Source organism: Rhinopithecus bieti, unplaced genomic scaffold (genome assembly GCF_001698545.2).
Source record: "Rhinopithecus bieti isolate Rb0 unplaced genomic scaffold, ASM169854v2 scaffold_24390, whole genome shotgun sequence".
Taxonomy (NCBI): domain Eukaryota; kingdom Metazoa; phylum Chordata; class Mammalia; order Primates; family Cercopithecidae; genus Rhinopithecus; species Rhinopithecus bieti.
The window spans coordinates 326960-342096 of NW_016811706.1; the positions used below are offsets into that span (position 1 = coordinate 326960).

The 15137-nt window shown below is 48.8% G+C and overlaps 1 protein-coding gene across 1 annotated transcript in view; it reads left to right on the forward strand.

The window, feature by feature from the left end:
• The window catches only part of NCKAP5L (NCK associated protein 5 like), a 39157-nt gene that overhangs the window by 649 nt on the left and 23371 nt on the right, over nt 1-15137 (forward strand).

Sequence of the window (15137 nt, forward strand, 5' to 3'; positions counted from 1 at the left end):
AGTGGCCCCGGAAGGGAAACTTTCGGGAGTGGGGGATGTTCCGGGGGCCGAGCTCCCCTCCCTCTTTGAAAGCACTGACCTTGCCCCAGCTGCCCACCCCACCCAACCCGCATCCCACCGTCCGGGTGCCGCTTAGCGGTGCCGGGTTATTGCGGGGGGAGGGGCTCTCTCCCCAAAGCGCAGGCGCGGAGACGAGCCTGGGGCTCCCTTTCGCACTCCTTCCAGTCCCCGTGGCCTGGGGCGGTAGGGCCTGGGGAAGGCGGGGAGAGGCGGAAAGAGCGGGTCTCCTAGAGAACAGCCCTTCAGAGGCTTTGAGGGGCTGCGGGAAGGAGGAAGGACCTGGCGGGCTGCACGCTGAAGAGAAGCTAAGGGAGGGAGGAGGGTTGGTTGGGCAGGGAGCAGGGACAGGGCAGCGCCTGCAGAAAAGGCCCTCCGGGTGCTGGCTGCGGTGCCAGAAGAATGCAGAGAATTCATCTGTGCCCGACGCTCCCCTGGCTTAGCCCAACTAAGAAAGCGGCTGCCCGGATCCTAGCTCCCCTCTCCTTGTCCTCGGCCCAAGGCCCCACGTTGTCTCCAGTCCTGGCATGGCCCCAAGGGCACAGAGGGCCCTCGCCTCCCACAGGCCTAGTTTTCTAGGCATCCTAGGGCTGGATCAGCCCAGTCTACCTAGTCTGTCCAGCTGCTACTTCTTAAAGGCCTGCCTTGCTGAGGAGCTAGGGATCTTGGGCTAAGTAGTTCTCTGGCTGTAGAGGCAATCCCTCCCTCCCACTTCTCCCGCTCTTTCATGGGTCCTCCTTCTTAAGCACAGTGGTCAGCCAGAGGAAGTAGCCCGGGCAGGGGTGGTCCTGGGGAGCGGTAGAAAGGGTGTCAATGCCTAACCGGTTTATGGTCAGTACTTTTGGGGAAAATGAACATAGCCCATTTGCCTTGTTGCAGACCCTCCCTTGCAGACATTACGCCATCTGGCCCTCTCAGACTCCTTGTGTGACAGGAATTCACTTCTCAAGTTGGTCCCCCCATTTTCCTAAAAACAACCTGGGGTTAGTGGGTTTCCTATCCCAAAGAAACCGTATGTATTCCTGTCCGGGGAGATATTCCCAAGTTCAAGCTTGTTTTCAGGCTATGGTCTATGCATGAGGTGGCATCTTTCTCCAGCTCTGGCCCTCAAGAAAAGAGTGAGGACCTGGAGGGGCAGGTGCCGTGTGGTTGGCAGGGAAGAAGGATCTTCATGATAGGCCGGTGAAGACCTAAGTGTTTGGGGACCAAGCTGGTATCAATAAAGACAGAGTCAGAAGCTCTGGTCCCTACTTTTCCTATCTTGCTGTATGACCTTGGCCGAGGCAGTTTACTCTCTGGGGCTCAGTTTCCCCATCTTTAAAATTCAGTAGTTGGACTAGATAGCTCTAATATTCCCTTCCACTTTTGACATTGAATGGTTTCACTGATGGGTGAATCTATAGGGGAGAAAGGTCCTCTGGCAGAATGGTTCCATTTAGAGGGAGCTAAAGTGTTGGGTGTGCTTTAAATTGCAATTACTTAGGATTAGAACCCTGTGTAGAGAGAACAGATTCCCTTATTCTATGCCTGAGAGTAGACCTTGTCCCACACACCCCTGGTGCCTTGGGATATGAACTCCTGCTGGCTTGGGTTTGGCCCACCCATCACGCCTGTGGTGAGACATCCTGGCCCTTTGAAGAGGAGCTGAGAGAGGAGGAGGCAGCCAAGGGCCAGCAGGGTAAGCAGATTCCCAGGAGACAGTTTAAGTCTCAGCTGTTGGGACTTGTTTTAGGATCTGGGCCAGGGAGCACAACACACTCACCCACCCGCCCTCTTATAGGAGGAGGGCAAGGAGGGCCCCACTGCTTTTGCCCATCCCATCCCCAGCCCTGCCCACCTCACTGCTGTACTCACATCCCCAGGTCCCAGGCAAGGGGCTAAGGAATCTTTCCCACTGCCCTCATGCAGCCCAGCCAGCCTCCCAGGCCCTGCCAAACCAGCCAGTGGCAGCAGTGAGGAGAAACTGCACCCACCCCACCTTTCCCAGCCCCTTCCCTCCCGGGGTAGGACTTCGTCAGGAGTTGGGCTCTCCAGGTTGGGACTTGCTTTCCAGCCCAAGAGCCAGAGGTCTTGAAGTTCTTGTTTGTTTTCATCCTCGGTCTCCCAGTTGAAGGGGAATGTTGAAGGAGAGGTGGTGGTTAAGGAAGCCCTGGGTTTGCTCATGTAGGGGCACATTCTCCCTGCGTTGCTTTTCCCTCTGCTGGCTCTCCTGGGACTGGAAAGCCCTCTGCCCTGGGCCCTGCTGCCTATGAGGGTGAAGCTGCCGCAGGAGGTGTTTAGGTTAAACCCCAGGGAAGCCTTCCTTACTGCTGTGAGCCCTTGGAATGGATAATGGAAGCTCCCAGGGAGGTCAGTTTCCCAGAAAGTGGCTAATGCTGGAGTCCCTGTCAGACTGAAGGATGCAGCTGTTACTAGGCAGAGGCTGCTGTTCCCTCTTGGGGTGTGGCTCTGAGGCTGGCCAGCCAGAGGCCCCGTTAGAAGCAGGAGGAGAAAGGGCCCTTGCCTGACAGCCAAAGTGGGGTCCCTGACCCCATCATGCCTGAGTCACCAGAGCTGCATCTCTCAAAACAAGTGCCCTTTCTAGCCCCTGCTTCTCAGCCCCTCCCCCAATTCAACACTGCTCCCACCGTCTCCTTCGACAACCCTCACCCAAACCTGGCAGGTTCCCCGAGCCCCAGTCTGGCTGCATTAATGGACTGATTGGATTTTCTATACTTGGAGTTTGGGGTTTCTGAACATGCAAATTTATGTAAATCAATCTGGGATCTGCCACTACATCAAAACAATACAGAGCATAGGTTGGAAGGAATCCTAGAGACAGTCTAGTCTAACGCCCTCGTGTTAAAAATGGGGAAACTGAAGTCCAGAGCGGGAAGTGATTCATGCGGTGGTGAGTGTCAGAGGCAGGCCTCCTGATTCTGCTCTGTAGTTTCACGTGGTCCCATTCTGCCTTAATGTTTGATGCATGAGGTAGCCTGGCTAGATTTAAAGCAGAGAGGGCCAGTTTTTGAACCTGAGATAGCAGAAAGCTGGGCCCTTGGAGAGTCAGAGTGTTATCGCAGGACCCCCCAGGGGCTCTGGTCAGCTTTGTAACATGCTGAGGAAAAACAACTTCAAATCCCTAAGAACAAGACCCATAATATTTTCCCCCAGACACTGACCTGGAGGGTTGGAGGACAAGGTCATTGGTTGCTGCCTGTCTTGGCTCTTGTAGTTTCTCGGGAACTTAGATTTTTTCTGTCCTGGCATCTGTCACAGTACCAGGCACGCAGCAGGCTGTGGATGGACCTACATATGCAATGCCTCCATCTTTGTTTACCCTTCCCTCCTGGTTTGAGTCTCTACTGGTTCCCTCTGTGGACACAGTGGGAAAAGGTCTTTGGTCTCTTAGGATGCTTTGCCCACCGTCCTCTGCCTTCTTAGAGGGCATACGCCAACTGGACCTCCCCGGCAGGTTTCTACAGCACTAGCCAGACAGGCCTTGCTGTAGGAAGGATCTCTTTATTTTAGGATCAGTACCAAGGATGCAAGGGGGCTTCAGAGATGGACTGGGGTTCCCAAGAAGCAGTCTCCCCCATTTCTTCACTCTTCTTGATCTGATCCACCTACCTGGCTGTAAGGTGTTCCCCACTCCCACTTCATGGACTATGCCTGTGGCGTGGGGCTGTTCGGAGGGCTGAGCGCTCACTTACCCTGTGGCGCCTGGGCATACTATAGAGATGTGGAGGTGCCTGAGGCAGCTGCCAGCCTGCTTTGTGATACTCTGGGAGGGTAGGGCATGGGCTCAAGAACAGAGGCCTTGACTCAACCCAGCCAGGGCTTGGGAGGGCCTCCCAGGCCCTGCCGTAGCCTAGGAGGGGGCTTGGGACACATACCTGGGTCTTTCTTCACCTTCTCCCCAAACCCAAGTCTGGAGGACTCTGGAATGAGTGCCCCTGTCTTCAGCACCTTCCCAAAACACTACAGGTGTGGAACTGGCACCCTCACCCCCCTCCGCCCAGCAGCCCTCGGCACCTGTGTCTGTAGCTCTCTGTGAGGGGAAATCCTTCTCCTTGGGCCTCAGTTTCCCAGCCAGTGTTCCTGTATTAATTATGCATCACCATTGGGGTGTGGCACCTGGTCGATAATTACCATTTTCCCAGCTCTGGGAGTTACGCAGATGAAAGAGGAGGCCAGGCTGTTATTAAGGTGAATTATTGTTGCTGTTATTACCAATTTCTAAAACCCAGCAGCTGCTGAGAAGAACCCAGTCAGACACAGCACCCTGTACCTTATGCTGGTCCTTGAACTCTGGGAATTCTCCAATATTCACTATGCTTTTTTTTTTTTTCAAGTATAGATGTCTTAAAGGAGAGAAGACCCCATTCTGCTGCTCCTGTTGTTGCCTGCAGGGCTTGAGTGACAGGTGCTGCTTAGAACCTGTGGTCTGCATGTCTCCTCACTCTCATGTAGTTCAGCCTGAAATTGTCCCTGCCCGTAGACACTCTGGTAGGCCAGTGATCAAGGTTTTTCTAGGCAGGGCTGTGAGGGGCCCTGGAACTCCTGGGGTGTGTCTCTGGGGTTCTCAACAGTTGCAATTCCCAGGGGCTGATTTACCTCACTCCCAGCTGGCTTGATGTGGGGGCTATAATCGGCCCTTCTATACAAGGATGTGTTGAGACACCTCCAGAACCTGCCCACAGCAGCACCAGGCACTTCCAGGAGTCATTTACCCCACTGGCCCCAAACTTTCCCCTGCCCTCTGCCTCTGCCCCTGACCAGACTGTCCCCCTTCTGAAGGACCTAGAATAAACCCAACTCTTACCCAGGTGGAAGTGCCCATGACCAACTTCTGAATAGTGGTGTTACCATGCCCACACCACAGCCTGGGGTTAGGAGGGCCTCTCTGCTAACCCAGGGCAAGATGGCTGGAGAAGAAAGGATGTGAAGGCATCAGCAACCATGGGTTAGAGGCCCCACATTCATCTGACTGGCCGCCTCTCCTGCTCCCTTGTCCTAGGGGCCTGGAAGAGGGTCGATGCCACAGCTGGGAGGAGCTTTAGAAATCAACTTGTTGAATAGTTTGATTCCTTCTAATATTTTTTGCAGTTTTGTTTTCTTTTTTCACCAGGTTTTATAAATTTAGTTTGAAAATTGAAATCTCTGCTGGGCACTGTGGCTCATGCCCAGCACTGTGGGAGGCCAAGGTGGGTGGGTCACTTGAGGTTAGGAGTTCAAGACCAGCCTAACTAAGACGGTGAAACCTCGTCTCTACCAAAAAATATAAAAATTAGCCAGGCGTGGTGGTGTGCACCTGTAGTCCCAACTACTGGGGAGGCTGAGGTGGGAGGATCACTTGAACCCAGGAAGCAGAGGTTGCAGTGAGCAGAGATTGAGCTACCACATTCCAGCCTAGGCAACAGTGAGACCCTGTCTCCAAAAAAAAAAAAATCTCGCTCCCACCTCCATCCCCTTTTCCCCCATAATCATTTATTAGTTTCTTATATATCCCTTGAGTTTCCTTACACAATACCAAACACACACAAATATATATTCTTTTTTTTCATTCTTACCCAAAAATACAGCGTAGCATGTCTACTGTATTTGTTGCCTTACCTATTAGCAGTACCTGGGTGTGCCTGGATTTCTCCTACCACCTACGTCAGCTCTCCCGTTTCTGGCTGTCTTAGTCTGTTTGAGCTGCTATAACAACATACCATAAGCTAGGCAGCTTAGAAACAACAGAAATTTATTTCTCACAGCTCTAGAGGCTGGGAAGTCCAAGGTGAAGGCAAGGGCAGATTTGGTGTCTGGTGAGGGCCAGCTTTCTGATTCCTGGACAGAGGCTTCTTATTGTGTCCTCACATGGTGGAAGGGGTGAGGAATCTCACCAGGCCCCTTTTTATAAGAGCACTAATCCCCTTCATGAGGGCTCCACCTCCATGACCTATTTACGTCCCAAAGCACCACTGCCCCACCACCCCGCAATAGCATTACCTTGGGTGTTAGGATTTCAACATGTGGATTTGCGGGGATACAAGCATTCAGACCATAGCACTGGCCTTGACCACTCATCCCAGGGTTCCCCAGTTGGCCCCAAGTCATGAGCAGTGTTCATTCACCTTTGTATACCGAACTTCATTCAGATGTCAGGATTCAGGCCAAACTGGCCTCTGAGGAATTCTCAAGCCATATGAGCGGCCTATTTATTCAGCCAACAGATTATTTAGAATTTACTGTGTGCCGGGTGCTGTGCTAATCTCTAGGGATAAGTGGTGATCAAAAAAGTCCACGTTAATCAAGTAATTAAACAGTTCTATAATTATAGCCGTGATAAGGGTTGCAAAGAAAGGACACGTGCTATAAGAGCAAGTGCTCCGAGGACTTGCCCCACCTAGTGCTGGGGGTGGCCCGTGCTGAGGCGCATGACATGGCACACATGCTGGGAGCAGGAGTCAGGCCAGGACTGCAGATGTGGGTACCACGTGGCCTGGAATACTGGCTTTCTCAACTTGGCTTGAGTGGCTTCTCTTCTCACCACTCCCCCAGTCTGTGGGATGTCCTGGGTCCCTAGAGTTTTACTGTGTCTAAGACAGGAGACCCCCTTCTCTTCCAGATGGTGCTGATCATTCCTTTTCCCCTACCCGCATTGCATCACCTTCTATTTCCCCAGCTGTGAGCCTGCAGGCTCCTGAAGCTGGAGCCTTTCTTTCCACTCCAGGCTGAGGGGAAGTTGGGGGGTGGGGATGGGGGTTTGCTTCTCACTTCCTTTGTAGACAGCACCTCACTTCCTGTCCTCCAGGCTAGAAGAAGGCTAAAACTCTTGGCTTTGCCGCCCCTTCCTCTCTCCTCCCCCACTGCTTTCCTGGGAAGCCTGCAGGCCTTGAAGGAGCAAGGCAGCATCAAAGCCAGCAGTTTATCCCTGAAGGCCCTGCGGAGCTCCTTACCCCACCCCCGTCCCACACAAGGGACCTGGCTCCTCAGCTGCAGTCCTTTTCTAGATGGGATATTCTTCTCTCCTGTGCCCTGCAGGGGAGAGGAGTCAGAGGGCTGACCCCCATTTTACAGGAAGGAAACTGAGGCCCAGTGGGGTGCCAGCTTCACCTAGGGTCATGTGGTTTGGCTGCATGAATCTCAGGAGCAGAATCCCAAAAGCCTGCCTCCTGTTTGTGATCACAAACAACAGCAGAGCCCAGTGGGGGCTTGTGGGCAAACCAGAGCTGTTTTCTCCTCCCAGCGCAGAGCTGGCAGCTTGGGGTGTCACCTCTGGGCTCTGGCTGGATGGTGCCCACTAGCTGAGCACTGGAGTTGCTTGAATGCAGAAAGCATATTGGCTGGCCAGAGCCTATTCTTGTTGTAGAAAGAAGCCAGGAGATTGGGAGGCTGGGCGCAGTGGCTTATGCCTGTAATCCCAGCACTTTGGGAGGCTGAGGTGGGTGGATCACAAGGTTAGGAGATCGAGATAATCCTGACTAATACGGTGAAACACGGTCTCTACTCAAAATACAAAAATTAGCCAGGCGTGGTGGCACGCGCCTGTAGTCCCAGCCACTTGGGAGGCTGAGGCAGGAGAATCGCTTGAACCCGGGAGGTGGAGGTTGCAGTGAGCCAAGATCACGCCACTGCCTTCCAGCCTGGGTGACACAGCAAAACTCCATCTCAAAAAAAAAAAAAAGCCAGGAGATAAAGTTTAGGGGATGGGTACTAGGAGCTGGAAGGGTATCTGCCCAGCTCTCCTCCCCCTGCAGGTGCAGCCTCCTAGGCCCTATTATCTCAGACCTGGAAGGAAATACTAATAGCTGATATTTCAGTGGTCAGCTCTGCCATCACCTTCGCCATCACCTCCAGGAGCCTCTCTGCCTTGGTTCCTCCTGTGGGACCCAGCATGTGTCTCTGGTTATGCCCAGGATATTGAAAAGATGCAACTCCCTAATTCTGCCAGGGGATAGGAGAGGAGTTAGTTATTGGCATGGGCCGGGGAGCAGGAAACAATCACCTTCAAATGTCCTTAGATCCAGCAGCACTGAGTCATTCTGGTTCCATATACACCCAGAGGTTTCTGCCTCCTCACTTCTGTTTCTGCCCTTCCTTCTGTGTGGAATGACACCCTTCCCTTTTCATTGTATGTAAACCCCACCTGTCTTTACCTTCTGTTCACTTGATGTCTCCAAATCTGAAAAACTCCAATATTTCTTTCCTGATTTTTAAAGTTCTTCAACAGACTCCTCTTATGGAACTTCCTTCATAGTACAGCTATCTATCCACATGTCTGTTTTCTTTTTTTCCCTTGAGGCAGAGTCTTGCTATGTTGCCCAGACCGGTCCTGAACTCCTGGGCTCAAGCAATCCTCTGCTTCTACGCATTCAACTTTTTAGAATCCATATATAAGTGAGATCATGTGGTATTTTTCTGTGCCTGGCTTATTTCATGTAACATAGTGTTCTCCGAATTCATCCACGTTGTTACAAATGACAGGATTTCCTCCTTTCTTAGGGCTGAATAGTGTCCTATTATGTATATATAGCATCTTTTCCTTATCCATTCATCTACTGATGGATACTTAGGGTGGTTCCATATCTTGACTACAATGAATAAACATGGGAGTGCAGATATCTCTTCAACATCCTGATTTAATGGTAGTTCCATTTAAGGGTTTTTAATTTTTTTTTTTTTTGAGATGGAGTCTTGCCCTGTCGCCCGGACTGGAGTGCAGTGGGCAATCTCAGCTCACTGCAAGCTCTGCCTCCGGGGTTCAAGCAATTCTCCTGCCTCAGCCTCCCAAGTGGCTGGGACTACAGGCGCCCGCCACCATGCCCGGCTAATTTTTTGTAGTTTTAGTAGAGACGGGGTTTCACCATGTAGCCAGAATGGTCTCCATCTCCTGACTTTGTGATCCGCCCACCTCGGCCTCCCAAAGTGCTGGGATTACAGGCGTGAGCCACCACGCCCAGCCTTTTTTTTTTTTTTTTTTTTTTAATACAGGGTCTTGTGTTGTCTAGGCTGGTCTTGAACTCCTGGACTCAAGTGATCCTCCTGCCTTGGCCTCCCAAAGTGTTAAGATTATAGGTGTGAGCCACTGGGTCTGGCCTATTTTAAGTTTTTTGAGAAACTTCCATACCATTTACCATAGTGGCTATACTAATTTATATTCCCTCCAATGGTGTACAAGGGTTCCCTTTTCTCCACATCCTTGTCAACACTTATTATTTTGTCTTTTTTATAATATTCTAAAGGTGTGAAGTAATATCTCATTGTGGTTAAATTTACATTTTCCTGATGATTCGTGATATTGAGCATTTTTTCATATACCCACTGGCCATTTGTATGTCTTTTAAGAAATGTCAGGCTCTGCATGGTGGCTCATGCCTATAATCCCAGCATTTTGGGAGGCTGAGGCAGGCAGATTGCTTGAGCCCAGGAGTTCGAGACTAGCCTGGGCAACATGGTCAAACCCTGTCTCTACAAAAAAAAAAAATCCAAAAAATTAGTTGGACATGGTGATGCATGCCTGTAGTCCCAGCTACTCGGGAGGCTGAGGTGGAAGGATCAGCTGAGCCCAGGAGTTTGAGGTTACAGTAAGCCATAATTGTACCACTGCAACCAACCTGCACTCCAGCCTGAGTGAATGAGAAGTGTGGTTTACAAATATTTTCTACTATTTTGTTGATTGTCTCTTTAATCTGCTGTTTCCTTTGCTCTGCAGAAGCTTTTTAGTTTGATGTAATCTCCTTTTTGCCTGTGCTTTTGGGGTCATATCCAAAAAGTCATTGCCCAGACCAATGTCATGGAGTTTTTCCCCTGTATTTTATTTTATTCTAGTAGTTTTACAGTTTCTGGTCAGGTTTAAGGTTGTTGTTTTTTTTTTTTTTTTTCAAGACAGAGTCTCGCTCTGTAACCCAGGCCAGAGTGCAGCAGTGAGATTTCAGCTTACTACAACCTCCACTACCTCCTGGGTTCAAGAGATTCCTGTGCCTCTGCCTCCCAAGTAGCTGGAATTACAGGCATGAGCCACCACACCCAGCTAATTTTTGTATTTTTAGTAGAGAGGAGGTTTCACTCCGTTGCCCAGGCTGGTCTCAAACTCCTGACCTCAAGTGATCTGCCTGCCTTGGCCTCCCATAGTGCTAGGATGATAGGCATGAGCACTGTGACCGGCCAGGTTTAAGTTTTTAATAGATTTTAGTTGATTTTGTATATGGTGTGAGATGAGGGTCTAATCTAATTTTACTCTTCTGCATGTGAATATCCAGTTTTCTCAATACTGATTACTAAGGAGACTGTCCTTTCCCTGTTGTGTGTTCTTGGCATCTTTGTCAGCCGTCAATTAACTGTAAACATGTGGATTTATTTCTGGTCTCTCTATTCTGAACCATTCATCTAGTGTCTGTTTTTATGCCAGTACCATGCTATTTTGATTACTATAGCTTTGTAGTAGGTTCTTCAAATCAGGTAGTGTAATGTCTCCAAGTTTGTTCTTTTGCTCAAGAACAAACTTTTGCTCAGCTTATTTACCTGGCTTTACTCTAGGATGTGGTGTGATAGGTAGCACGGAGAATTTTGGATTCTCAGGGGTTGGTTCAATTCCTATGTTCTAGAAATAAGAGGATTTTAACCTCTGTTATTTACTCTATCAAAGTAATTCTTTTGTCAGATATATTGCTTTGGCTATTTGGGGTCTTTTACGGTTCCATATGAGTTTTAGGATTTTTTTCCTATTTCTGTGAAAAATATAATTGATATCTTGATAGGGATTGCATTGAATCTGTAGATTGCTTTGGGTATTTATGGACATTTTAAAAATATTAATTATTCCAATCCCAGACATGGGACATCTTTCCAGTTATTCATGTCAATTTCTTTTATCAGTGTTTTATAGTTTTTAGTGTAGAGATCATTCACCTCCTTGGTTAAACTTATTCTGGAATATTTTATTATTTTGTAATTTTTTAGGTGGTTCATTGTTAACATACAGAAAGACTACTGATTTTTTTTCTTGCATGTCTTATGTCCCCTATAGACTGAAAGCTCCCAGAAGCCCAAGAGCTGACCCTTCTCTGAATTGCCCCCAGCTATATACCTAAGCAATGCGTTTCCTAGTGAGTTTGTCAGTCCAGAAATATCTGTAGAATGAATAGGTTAGTACTATTTGCCAGAGAGAGTCACTGAGGCCTAAGAGTGGGTTGAGAACTTTTTTTTTTTTGAGATGGACTCTCACTGTCACCCAGGCTGGAGTGCAGTGGTGCGATTTTGGCTCATCACAACCTCTGCCTCCCGGGTTCAAGCAATTCTCCTGCCTCAGCCTCCTGAGTAGCTGGGACCACAGGCGCTCACCACCATGCCTAGCTAATGTTTGTATTTTTAGTAAAGACAGGGTTTCACCATGTTGGTCAGGCTGGACTCAAACTCCTGACCTCTTAATCTGCCCACCTTGGCCTCCCAAAGTGTTGGGATTACAGGCGTGAGCCACCGCTTCTGGCTTTTTTTTTTTTTCCTTTTTTTGAGAGGATTGAGGACTTTGAAAGGGTCAGGGACAAATCTGAAAATGTCTCTTCCTCACCCCTCAGTATAGTTTGTCCTGTGGGCCTTAAGGGCCATTTGGTGGAGGATAGTTAGGGGTCTTTCGGGGAACCTGATGAGCCCAGGTATGTTCTTAGCTGTCCCTTCTTTCTTTCTTTTTTTTTTTTGAGACGGAGTCTCGCTCTATCGCCCAGGCTGGAGTGCAGTGACCGGATCTCAGCTCACTGCAAGCTCCGCCTCCCGGGTTCACGCCATTCTCCTGCCTCAGCCTCCCGAGCAGCTGGGACTATAGGCGCCCGCCACCTCGCCCAGCTAGTTTTTTGTATTTTTTTTAGTAGAAATGGGGTTTCACTGTGTTAGCCAGGATGGTCTACTGTCCCTTCTTTCTAACCTTTTTTTCTGGTGAGAATGAAAGGAGATCACCAGTTCTGCAGGGGGCAGGGTGGCTCAGGGCCTGGTCTGGTTGGTAGGAGTGGTACACTGGCAGAGGGTGTGGCAGGGAGTGCAGAAATACAAGCAAGAGCCTCTCCTGGGGGAGCTCCACTTTTAACAGTATGGGGAGTCCCCTCCTCTTCACAGGGAATGTTCAATAACAGGATGCATTGCATTTGGAAATACTGATCCTGCAGGAGGCACTTGAAGAAGATAGAACAATGAGGCTGCATGAGTCCAGGAAAGCTTGTCCAAAGAGTTGCTTAGGGGCCAGACAAAGGCAGGGCTTCGAGGGTTGTGTTGAGGGCTTTGGTTGGTCCCAAAAGCAGTGGGAGGTTGTGGGAAGATTTGAAGTGGGAAGAACACAATCAGATTTATAGTTTTAGAAGGTTGCTATGGTGGAGCTCCTTGGAAAAGTGGTTGTGGCAAGGAAAATACAAGATAAGCCAGGAACATCTTACGGCAAGAGAGTGCTTGAAAAAAAAAGAAAAAAAAAAAAAGGAAGCACTGGCTGGGTGTGGTGACTTATGCCTGTAATCCCAGCACTTTGGGAGGACCAGGTGGGTGGAGCACTTGAGGTCAGGAGTTCGAGACCAGCCTGGCCAACATGATGAAACCCCATCTCTACTAAAAACATAAAAATTAGCCAGGTGTAGTGGCACACACCTGTGGTCCCAGCTACTCAGGAAGCTGAGGCATGAGAATCGCTTGAGCCGAGATTACGCCACTGCCCTCCAGCATGGGCGACAGGGCAAGACTTGTCTAAAAAAAAAAGAAAGAAAAAAAAGGAAGCATGTTGGAAGGAGGACCCAGCCTGAAAGATTCTCAATGGCCAGTGGCCATAGCTGGAATTTGAGCAATGAAATGTGATAATAGTATTGGATTATAACCCAAAGATTAAATAAATATCCAGGCCGGGCGTGGTGGCTCACACCTGTAATCCCAGCACTTTGGGAGGCCAAGGCGGGCGGATCATGAGGTCAGGAGATCGAGACCATCCTGGCTAGCACGGTGAAACCCCGTCTCTACTAAAAATACAAAACAATTAGCCGGGCGTGGTGGCGGGCGCCTGTTGTCCCAGCTACTCGGGAGGCTGAGGCCAGAGAATGATGTGAACCCGGGAGGCAGAGCTTGCAGTGAGCCGAGGTTGTGCCACTGCACTCCAGTCTGGGCGACAGAGCGAGACTCCCTCTCAAAAAAAAAAATTAATAAAAAAATAATAGCCGGGTGCGGTGGCTCACGGGGCCAAGCCTGGTAATCCCCAGCACTTTGGAAGGCCGAGAACAGGCGGATCACGAGGTCAAGGAGATTCAAGACCATCCTGTGCTAAACACGTGAAACCCCGTCTCTACTAAAAAACAAAAAAACTAGCCGGGCGAGGTGGCGGGCGCCTGTAGTCGCCAGCTAATGTAGTCCCAAGCTACTCGGTGAGGCGAGGCAGGAGAATGGCATAAACCCTGGGAGGCGGCAGGAAGCTGCAGATGAGCTGAAGAATCCGGCCAACCTGCCTCCAGCCTGGGTGACAGACGAGACTCCGTCTCAAAAAAAAAAACAAAAAAAAAAAAATTGTGTATGTGTGTTGTGGTTGTGTTGTGGTGTGTATCTCTCTCATCTCTCTCTCTCTCTCTCTCTCTCTCTCTCTCTCCAGTTCGTCCATACCAATATAAATACATGATTAAATGGGATGAAGGGACAGTTCTTCCTTATAGAAAACTTGCAATTAATAAATATAGAAGGAAGATAGGAAATTGAAAATTATGTTTTAGAACACCATAGTAATTGCTACAAGCAAGATCCACTGATTTTGGTTAAAAATTGCCAGGTGAAAATTTAAGGAGAAATAGGATATTTGCATAGTCACAAAGTATTGCCCCCCAAAATACTAATTACAGAAGGAAAAACAGTGACTTTACAATGGAGAAACCAATTAATAGATACTGCCTAACCAAGTGATGAGGTTAAAACATCACCAGAAACAAGAAAACTTGGTATCATGTGTGTCCTCAGATATAATGCCCTGGGGAAGGTATATCACCTCCGTGGTATTCTTGTCAAAACATATAACCTCAGTCTAATCAGTGAGAATGTCAAACAACCCAAATTGGAGGACGTTCTCCAAAATGTTGACTAGTCCCTTCAGAAGTGTTAAGATGATGAAAGGTAAAGAAATGTCGAAGGATTGTCATGAATTGTAAATGCTAAGGAGACTGGGTGACCAAGTACCCTGTGGAATCCTGGATTGGATCTTGGAGCAGAATATTGGTACAAAAACTGATAAGATCCATATAAAGGCTATAGTTTCATTTTCTAAAAATTGTTCTGCTAAAGAAAGATGTGGAACCATGAGAATGTGCTACTATGTATTTTTTTAAGTATGTATTTATACATAAAGTAACACATAGGCACATAGAAGAAGAGGTGGAAGAGGGGTGGGAGAAGCACGGGAATGTAATAGGAAAGGGAAAAGTCATCCAGGAAGAAGTGGATACCCTCAAGAAAGTGAGAAGACAGCCCACAGAATGGAAGAAAATATTTTCAAATCATGTATATACATATATATGCATATATATACACATATATATACGTACACAGACACACACATATATATATAAAAGGACTTGTATCTAGAATATATAAAGAGTTCTGAAGACTAGGCTGGGCAAAGTTGCTCATCCCTGTAATCCCAGTGCTTTGGGAGGCCAAGGCAGGAGGATCACTAGGAGGAGTTCAAGATCAGCCTGGGCAGTATGGCAAGACCCTGTCTCTACAAAAAATTTTAAAATTAGCCAGCTGTGGTAGTCCTGATTACTTGGGAGGCTGAAGTGGGAGGACCACTTGAGCCTAGGAGTCTGAAGTTGCAGTAAGCTATGACTGTGGCACTGCACTCCAGCCTGAGTGACAGAGCCAAGCCAAATCTTGTCTCTTAAAAAAAAAAAAAAAAAAAGTAGGCTGGGAACAGTGTCTCACGCATGTAATCCCAGCACTTTGCGGGGCCGAGGCGGGCAGATCACTTGAGGCTAGGAGTTTGAGACCAGCTTGGCCAACATGGTGAAACCCCATCTCTACTAAAAATACAAAAATTAGTCAGGTGTGATAGCGCATGCCTGTAATCCCAGGTACTTGGGAGGCTGAGACAGGAGAATTGCTTGACC